Below are 8,078 nucleotides of genomic sequence, written 5' to 3'. Positions count from 1 at the left end.
ACAAGAGTTCCCAAAATGGAGAGGTTGTTTTGGTTTAGGTTGATAATCTTCATCTTTATTGATAGATAAATCATGCTCAATTATAACTCAATGAATGTTTACAAAATCACAGTCAAAACTCAATTCCTATCTCCATATCTGGAGCTATAGTGAACACTGTCATTTCCATATTCTGAGCTGCTTTATTTCTTGGTAGGCGATCGGCCTTTCTTGTACTTGGAAATTAAAGCTAATAGTATTCCCAACACAGTATTCAAATAATTTGGTATCTTGTCCCTGTCTCTCTTTAAAATTTGTAGTGGTAAGAAATATTAAGGAGAAACTTATCTGGGAAAAGGTGAAAAAAACACGAATTTTTTTAACAATTTTATATTTGCATGCATGTAAAGAGGATGTAACTGTTCAAAGTGTCAGGTCTATTTTCACGATTTGTTTTTCTTTTCTTGAAATAATAAGAAGTGAAAAAGTGAGAAGCGTCTGCTCAAAGCAGACCATCCTTTTATCTTCTCTCTGTATCTTCCTCTCTCTTTTATTGTTTTTATTTTTTATATTTTTCTCCTTTATTTAGTTTCTCTCCAAAGTAAAGAAGCAAAGCATCTTCTTGTAGGCTCTTATACACCACAACAATGTTCTTGCTTTCCCTTGTACGTATCAACCTTCCCTTCACTTAGAATTTGGTTGCTTCTTTTGTGTGTTCAAATTTTTAATACAATAAGCTTGCATTTTATCTTTCTGTGCAAGAACCCACCAAAAGTTTGGAATTTCTGATTAGTTTAAGGCGTTGAGGAGATCAAAATCAAAATGGGGTTTTGATATTTTGAACTTCCCCGTTGGGTCACATCTTCTCTGGTTGTTGTGAAGTTGAGTTATATATAACTATAACCACCTATAACTAATAGGAGCTCTTCTCTTAATTGTGGTCTGTTTATGGCACCTACAAACTCTGCTTGGCTTTCATATTGTTTTAGCGTGGATTCAAGAATATTTGTGTGTTTCGAATGTGGATTTGAGCATTTGAGCTAACTCTTCCACCAATCTATTCTTCTCACTTGGTTCATAGAACTGTAACTGTAATATGTGTGTCACACATCATTTCTCAAAGCTTTAGTTTCTCAGAATTGTTCTGTTATTCCCTTTAATTCAATCATTCTCTTCGTTTTCCCTTTGAATTGATTCTCATAACAATTTCTTCATTTTTCCCCTAAGGAAACGATACCAATACGCTTTATTTTTAGTCAAATTCCATTTTTTTCCAGCATTCTAACGAATTTTTTGGGTTATCACTTGATTGTCTATCTCATTTCATTCAACTTTCAAAGTTCCAAATTCATCTTCATTCCTTCTTCCATAAGAAACAGTTAAAACATTTCTTCTTCAACATCAAACCATTAATCATACATAGACAGTCAACAATCAGAAAAGTAGAAGTGACAGAATGAGTTTTATAACAGGATCTCCCAAAGATACGTGGCAACCAGTCATGACTGCCAACACAACCCTTTCCAGTTACTGGCTTAACTGGAGGTTCTTCCTCTGTGCCACTTGGGTCTTAATCTTGATGATTACTGCATCTATTCTTATATGGAAAAATGAACGTCCTCACAAAGTGGAACGTGATAATGGAGAGAACAAGCAAGAAGCAGAAGCTTCTTTGTATGATGATGAAACTTGGATGCCATGCCTGAAAGGAATCCACCCTGCCTGGTTGCTAGTTTTCAGACTTTTTGCTTTCATTGTGCTGTCGGTGTTGCTTGCAATTGCAGTCTTGATGGATGGAGGCAGCATATTTTACTACTATACCCAGTAAGATGTCCTTTTTCAAGAGTTTATCTCTTGCTTAGTATAAATTTCATACTTTTTATGATGTTTCAATTATTGATTTCACCAATTATATCCGATGTTATTGATTGGTGATGTTTCTTGGTCCTGAACAGGTGGACTTTTACTTCAGTCACAATTTATTTTGGGGTGAGTTTTATGTCATCAAAGAGCCTATTAGCCTGATTTTTTCTTACATGTGTTCTCTGCTTAATAGTAATCTCAAGTTTATTTGCAGCTTGGTTCCTTGCTCTCCATGCGTGGATGTTACCAATATCACAAAAGAGTTGGTGGTGATAAGGTTGATAGCGTAGAGGCAGATGCAGAGCAAGGATGTTGTGTAACTTCAGCACTTGGAAAAGGTTCTAAGACTTCCATGGCTATGGAAAGCTCAAACTCCCGTGAAATACCTGACGTTCGCCAACCTGCAGGGAAATGGGCTTTCATCTTTCAAATCATTTTTCAGGTAACTTGTCTGTAAATCACTAGGTAAATTTGGCCAAATATATTGTACTTTTATATTTTATTCAAATGATATTCTTAATGTAATGAGCTCGTTTTCACTCAGAACCTGTAAAGAACATTTTTATACATCAAGCATTAGAAGATATTCTGTCCGCGAATGCTGACACAGGAACATGAAAGTTCTAATATGCTTTTACTTCAGTTTAATGTGACATGAAAGCTCAATTCTCAATCCCATTATGAGTAGTTCCTTGTTAGGGTTTGTTGCTCAACCTTTCGTCTGTTTATGAAAAATTAAGAGGTCCATACCAAGGCATAAGAGCTGAAAAGCAGGGTCATTTCACTAAGGGACTACTCTTTCTTAACGTTCATATTTGAAATCGGAAAGTTAAGTCAGGAACCAGAAGAACAACGGAAGGCAGTAAATCAGGTGGACACAAGTCCTGCTCGCCAATGCTTTTATGCCGTTTTCCTTTTACTTTGTATACATCATGGATTATATGGATTCAACAATTTGAATATGGTAAGTTGCTGACACTTCTCATTCATGGAAACAGATGAATGCAGGGGCTGTTATGCTCACAGACTCTGTCTTTTGGTTCGTCCTTGTCCCGTTTCTTGCAAGCAAAGATTACCAACTAAATGCTGTAAGTTATCATTACTTCTCCAACTAGTGTTAATTTTAGAATAAAACCATATCCAGAACTTATCCATGAAGGTCTCACACACTCATATCGGCATCTCAGTAGATGAAGATAAACAGCTTAATGGCTAATTTGCTTCTTTTCTTGGTTTTCTAAACAATGTATCGTTTTTTTTTCATTGCAGTTGATCATCAGTATGCACTCACTCAATGCCATTTTTCTACTTGGTGATACTGCTTTAAATTGCTTGGTGAGATTCCTCGGCTCGTTCCACAAATCATTTTCCAGCTTCTTCAATGAAATTAAAATTTGAACTTGTTAACACTTTCAGAGGTTTCCTTTGTTCCGGATCGCGTATTTCTTCATTTGGACAATAGTATATGTCCTATTCCAGTGGATTGTCCACGCCACTTTCAGACTTTGGTAAAACCCTTTCCTCTTCTCCTTTTGATGAAATCAAGTTTTATTATTGTTTTCTCACTGTACTGTTCTGTTATTGTCTAAACAGGTGGCCCTATCCATTCCTTGACTTGTCATCTCCGTATTCTCCTTTATGGTATTGACTCTTAAACATCACTCCATCCCCTTATAAACTAGAACAACTTATGCTCTCAAATTATCTTCAACTGAAAGTAGAAATGGCACAGAACAAAACCAACTGATTGCCTTATTTTGTCCCAGGTTACGTTCAAACTTGAGAAAAATTAACATAAAAGATATCAACTCATTGCTTAAGTTTTGTAATTTAACCTGCACAATCTTAGTGTTCTGTCAAGAATCATGCCAATGAAGCCATTATATAAAGTGTCTTCACTCTAAAGAAATATACGGCGATTCATTTTCTCGTCTGAAATGGAATTATTTGAAGGTACTTATCTGTAGCAGTGATGCACATCCCCTGCTATGGTGCTTTCGCTTTCATTCTAAAGCTCAAAACAGAGTGTTTTCAAGATGGCACCGCGAGTTCTATCAATGCTTGAGGTAGCTGGAGTTGATAACTTAGAGAGCCAACACAGTTTCAAAGAAAATGTGAATTTCTTTGTAGCAAGTTGTGGTAGCAGAATAGAAGTGAACAAAAGACCGGCGTTAAACTAAGAGACTGATGGCATCCTTGCCCTGACAAACCATTCCGTTAATAATTTTTGGAAGATTATAAAATGGTCAAATAAGAAAGCAATATTCTTAATCTGTATAGCCATTGTTAGAAGAGTGGCATAGTTGTAACCACATGCTAATACTGGAAGGGATTAAAAGAGAAATTCTTATTCTCTCATCTCTACTTTCCAATTCTATTCTTAACTTTTTTTCATAGTTCTTGTTGTCCTCTCGAATTTTGTTGTCGCCAATATTTTGGTGTGATACCACCAACCCAAGTTGCTATGCCCCATCATTTTAATTCTCAGGATATGATTCCAACACTGACCACAACATTATTTTGGAGCATATCTAATCCTTTATTTCGCACGATGGCTTGCAAAATGGGGTGCACCCATTGTATCAACCGAGATCTTGCAGATGGGGTAGCCTGATCTCGTGATCCTGATCTGGATTTGTACATAGTGATTTATAAACAGTGGTTTGATGCAGGACAGCTTAGGGGATGTTCTGTATCTGACTTTAGAGGCTGTAAACAGATTTTAGAGTCTGATTTGATTTTTAGATGGCTAACTATAGGATTGACCGAGCTTGAATGCGTGGGTAGCAAGAAATTTAAGAAGTTTAATGGAGGTAGTTTCAACCTCGAATTTTGAAGTATCAAGATACTAAAAACAACAACTTGCAGTGATATGCTATATAGATTACCCGTGTTATTGTATTATGCTGCGAGTCCGTTAAAAAAAAAGAAAAGGATATCCATGCGATGATAATTCAAATTAACTTGGAATAGTTTGTTAACAGTTTATTAACTTGGGATAGTTTGATTAAATCCGGGATAGGAGACTAGAATAATTTAAGTTATAAAGCTTAAGGTAAAACAAAATAATTTAAAATAGAATTAATTAAAAAAAATCTTGAGTCAATCCAAAGTAACTTAACTAATCTCTACATGTGAAATGTGATTGGAATAAAAAATTAAAATTAGAAAAATCTTGAGTCGTAACTTAACTAACCTCTACATGCCAAATGTGATTGGAATAAAAAATTAAAATTAAAAAAAAAAAAGTTAAAAAAAGTTAAATCAATAAAAAAACACTAGAAAAAAAAACTCAAATCTACCCTACTTAACTCAAACCTAGGACAACCCTATATAAAAGACAATAAAAGTGAAAAAAAAATCTATTTGAAAAAAACATCAAGAAAAAAAAAACAATTCAAATCAACACAGGTTAACCCGAACAACTTATTACCGAGATATAAGATTAGAATAACTCCATAAAATAAATTGAAACAAGTCATAAAACTTAAGGCCCAATAACCCAATATTGAATGATGAGATTGAAAAAAAAATCAATTTGTAATAATAAACCTAAAAAAGATCAAACTTAAATCATGCTAATATTCAAAACCAATGACTTGAGTCATGAGAGCAAGATTAACATATAAAATGCATACATGAAAAATAAAAAAACAAAATTTACAATCATAAAAAATATAAAATCCAAACAAATAGCAATAAAAACAATAAGAAACAAATCTGTTACAAAAACTAATTGAAAGAAAAAAATTAGAAACTAAATTAAAAACAAAAAAGAATCAAGAAAATGATAAAAAATTAGTAATGAAAAAATTAAGGACTAAATTACATAAAAAAATTAAATGAAATAAAATTTTTAGGGATAAAATGGAAAAAAAATAAAAGAATAAGAACCTAATTGAAAACAACAATAAAATAAAATACTGAAAGATAAAATTAAATTAAAAAAATAAAAATCAACACAAATATCAATCAAAACAACAAAGGTTAAAATTAAAATAAATATAAATTAAATAACATAATTAAATTTTAAAAGTTTAGATTTAAATTTATAACAGAAGAGAGAAAAGATAAAGGAGAAGAACAAAAACCCACCACCATGAACTAATGCTCCATCCTATTGTTTCTAGTGCCATAAGACTATTCAAGAGACATGGTGGGTGGCAATTTTTGATCGTCAAGTATTGGTGCATGTACCACCATAAAAGCATGGATGATGTCATTTAGTGGCATATACATATCATGTATTAGAAACTTTGTTGTATAATATTTAATATTTATTAAAAGATTGATTTGTTTCTCATTTAAATTGAGAATAATAAAAATAAATCATGATAAAAAGATGAAAAGCCCTCCAATTTTGTTTAGTATTTTTCTCTTTCAAGGGTATTATAATCTTTTAATTGTTTTGAAAAAAGCAAAAAGACCATGAAGCCCTTGTCAAGCAAGCAATTTTTTTTTTATTTTAAGGATAAATTAGTAATTTTATTGTACAACAAAAATATAAAAAAACTGATTCACTCCATTTAATTTGAAAATATTAATTGAATCCTATGAAAAGATCATTTTACCTCTTTTTTTTTTTAGAATGTCATTACACTAAAAATTCATAATATAATAAATGTTGCTCTACAGTAAAACATTGAAGCTTTTTAGTTTTTTTGATAAACATTGATGCTTTTTGGTTTTTTTTTTAATAACCATCTTTCAATTAGTAAATTCTCATCTTATATTTTCCTATTACTTACATTTTATTAATTGACAATCAAAATAGAGAGCAATATATAACTTTGATTAGCTTATCATTGTTTTGCATCAGTCAATCATCTTGTAAGTGCCAACTTGTAAAAATAATAGTAATAAAGCATCGCGCTAAGATATTTTCTAGCTGAAAAAAACTACTTGATGAACTCAAGATATTATGCATATTGAAAGACATATTTTTAAAATAATGAGATTATGATACACCAATGAACTAGATTGATCCAAGCAAACTATGATTAACTTACAAAACTCATATATTAGATTATAAAATTGTGATAGTCTTCATATAAAGCAAATTAAGATAAATCATGAAATTTAATTCTTAAACAACCACAAATTGAAAGATAAAATTCAAGAAAACAAATAAATAAAGGCCACTTGAATCAAGCTGACTAAACCCCTCAAACTCGAAACACGAGTCATGAGAACATGATAAATCCTATAAAAAAATTAAAAAAAATATGAAACTTAATTTCAAACCAACTTAATATTAAAAGATGAATTTAAAAAATATTCAATTAAAAAAATAATAAAAAAAGACTCGAGTCAACCATGTTAACCCACTGAATTCACGACATAAGTCATGAGAATGAGATAACATCATAGAAAAAAAGAAGATCAAGTCCTAACCAGCCCAATCTTGGAGGATGGAATTGTAAAAAAAAATTCTATTAAACAAATTGAGTCAAACAGAGTTAACCCAAAAAATTTACAACACGGGTAATAAGATTATAATAACCTCATAGAAATAAAATAAAAAATATAAATCCTAATTCCCAGCCAACCTAATATTGGAAAATGAAATTGTAAAATATTTGTTATTAAAAAAAAAAGCATGAGTCAAATAGAGTTAACTTGTGAAACTTACTCACGGGTAATAAGATTGTGATAGTCATATAGAATGAAAATTATAAAAAGTATAAATCTTAATTCCTAATTAACCATATATTAGATAATGAAATTGAAAAAAAAAATAGAGTCAATTCAAGTTGTAAGATTATAATAACCCTATAGAAAAAAAAATTGAAAAAAAAATATCAGATCTTAATTCCTAATCAACTTGATACAAATAGAGTCAATTCAAGTTATAAGATTATAATAACCCTATAGAAAAAAATTGAAAAACAAATCAGATCTTAATTCCTAATCAACTTGATACTGAAGAATAAAATTGAAAAAAAAATCATTTTAAAAAAGATTATAAGAAAAAGACCTGAGTCAACCCAAGTTAACCATTGAATTTATGGTAGGAGTTATGACATGACCAAAAAATTAATGTCTTCTTCTAAGTACTAGAGTGTCGAAGTAATAAATAACCCAACAAGACCGGGGTCGAATCACAAGGAGGTTAATTGTATATATTATAGATAACAATAATACAAAAACAACAATAACAACAACAACAATAGTAGTAATAATAATAATAATAGTAATAGTAGTAGTAATAGTAGTAGTAGTAGTAATAATAATAA

At 31.1% G+C, this 8,078-nt stretch overlaps 1 pseudogene; it reads left to right on the top strand.

The window, feature by feature from the left end:
• The first annotated feature begins 650 nt into the window (after nucleotides 1-650).
• LOC105108769 (uncharacterized) lies at nucleotides 651-4,238 on the top strand (annotated as a pseudogene).
• The last annotated feature ends 3,840 nt before the right edge of the window (nucleotides 4,239-8,078 follow it).

Source organism: Populus euphratica, unplaced genomic scaffold, assembly GCF_000495115.2.
Source record: "Populus euphratica unplaced genomic scaffold, PopEup_1.0 scaffold198.1, whole genome shotgun sequence".
NCBI classification, from domain to species: domain Eukaryota; kingdom Viridiplantae; phylum Streptophyta; class Magnoliopsida; order Malpighiales; family Salicaceae; genus Populus; species Populus euphratica.
The sequence above is the reverse complement of the archived record's forward strand: the minus strand, read 5'-3'. Positions and strand labels throughout refer to the sequence as shown.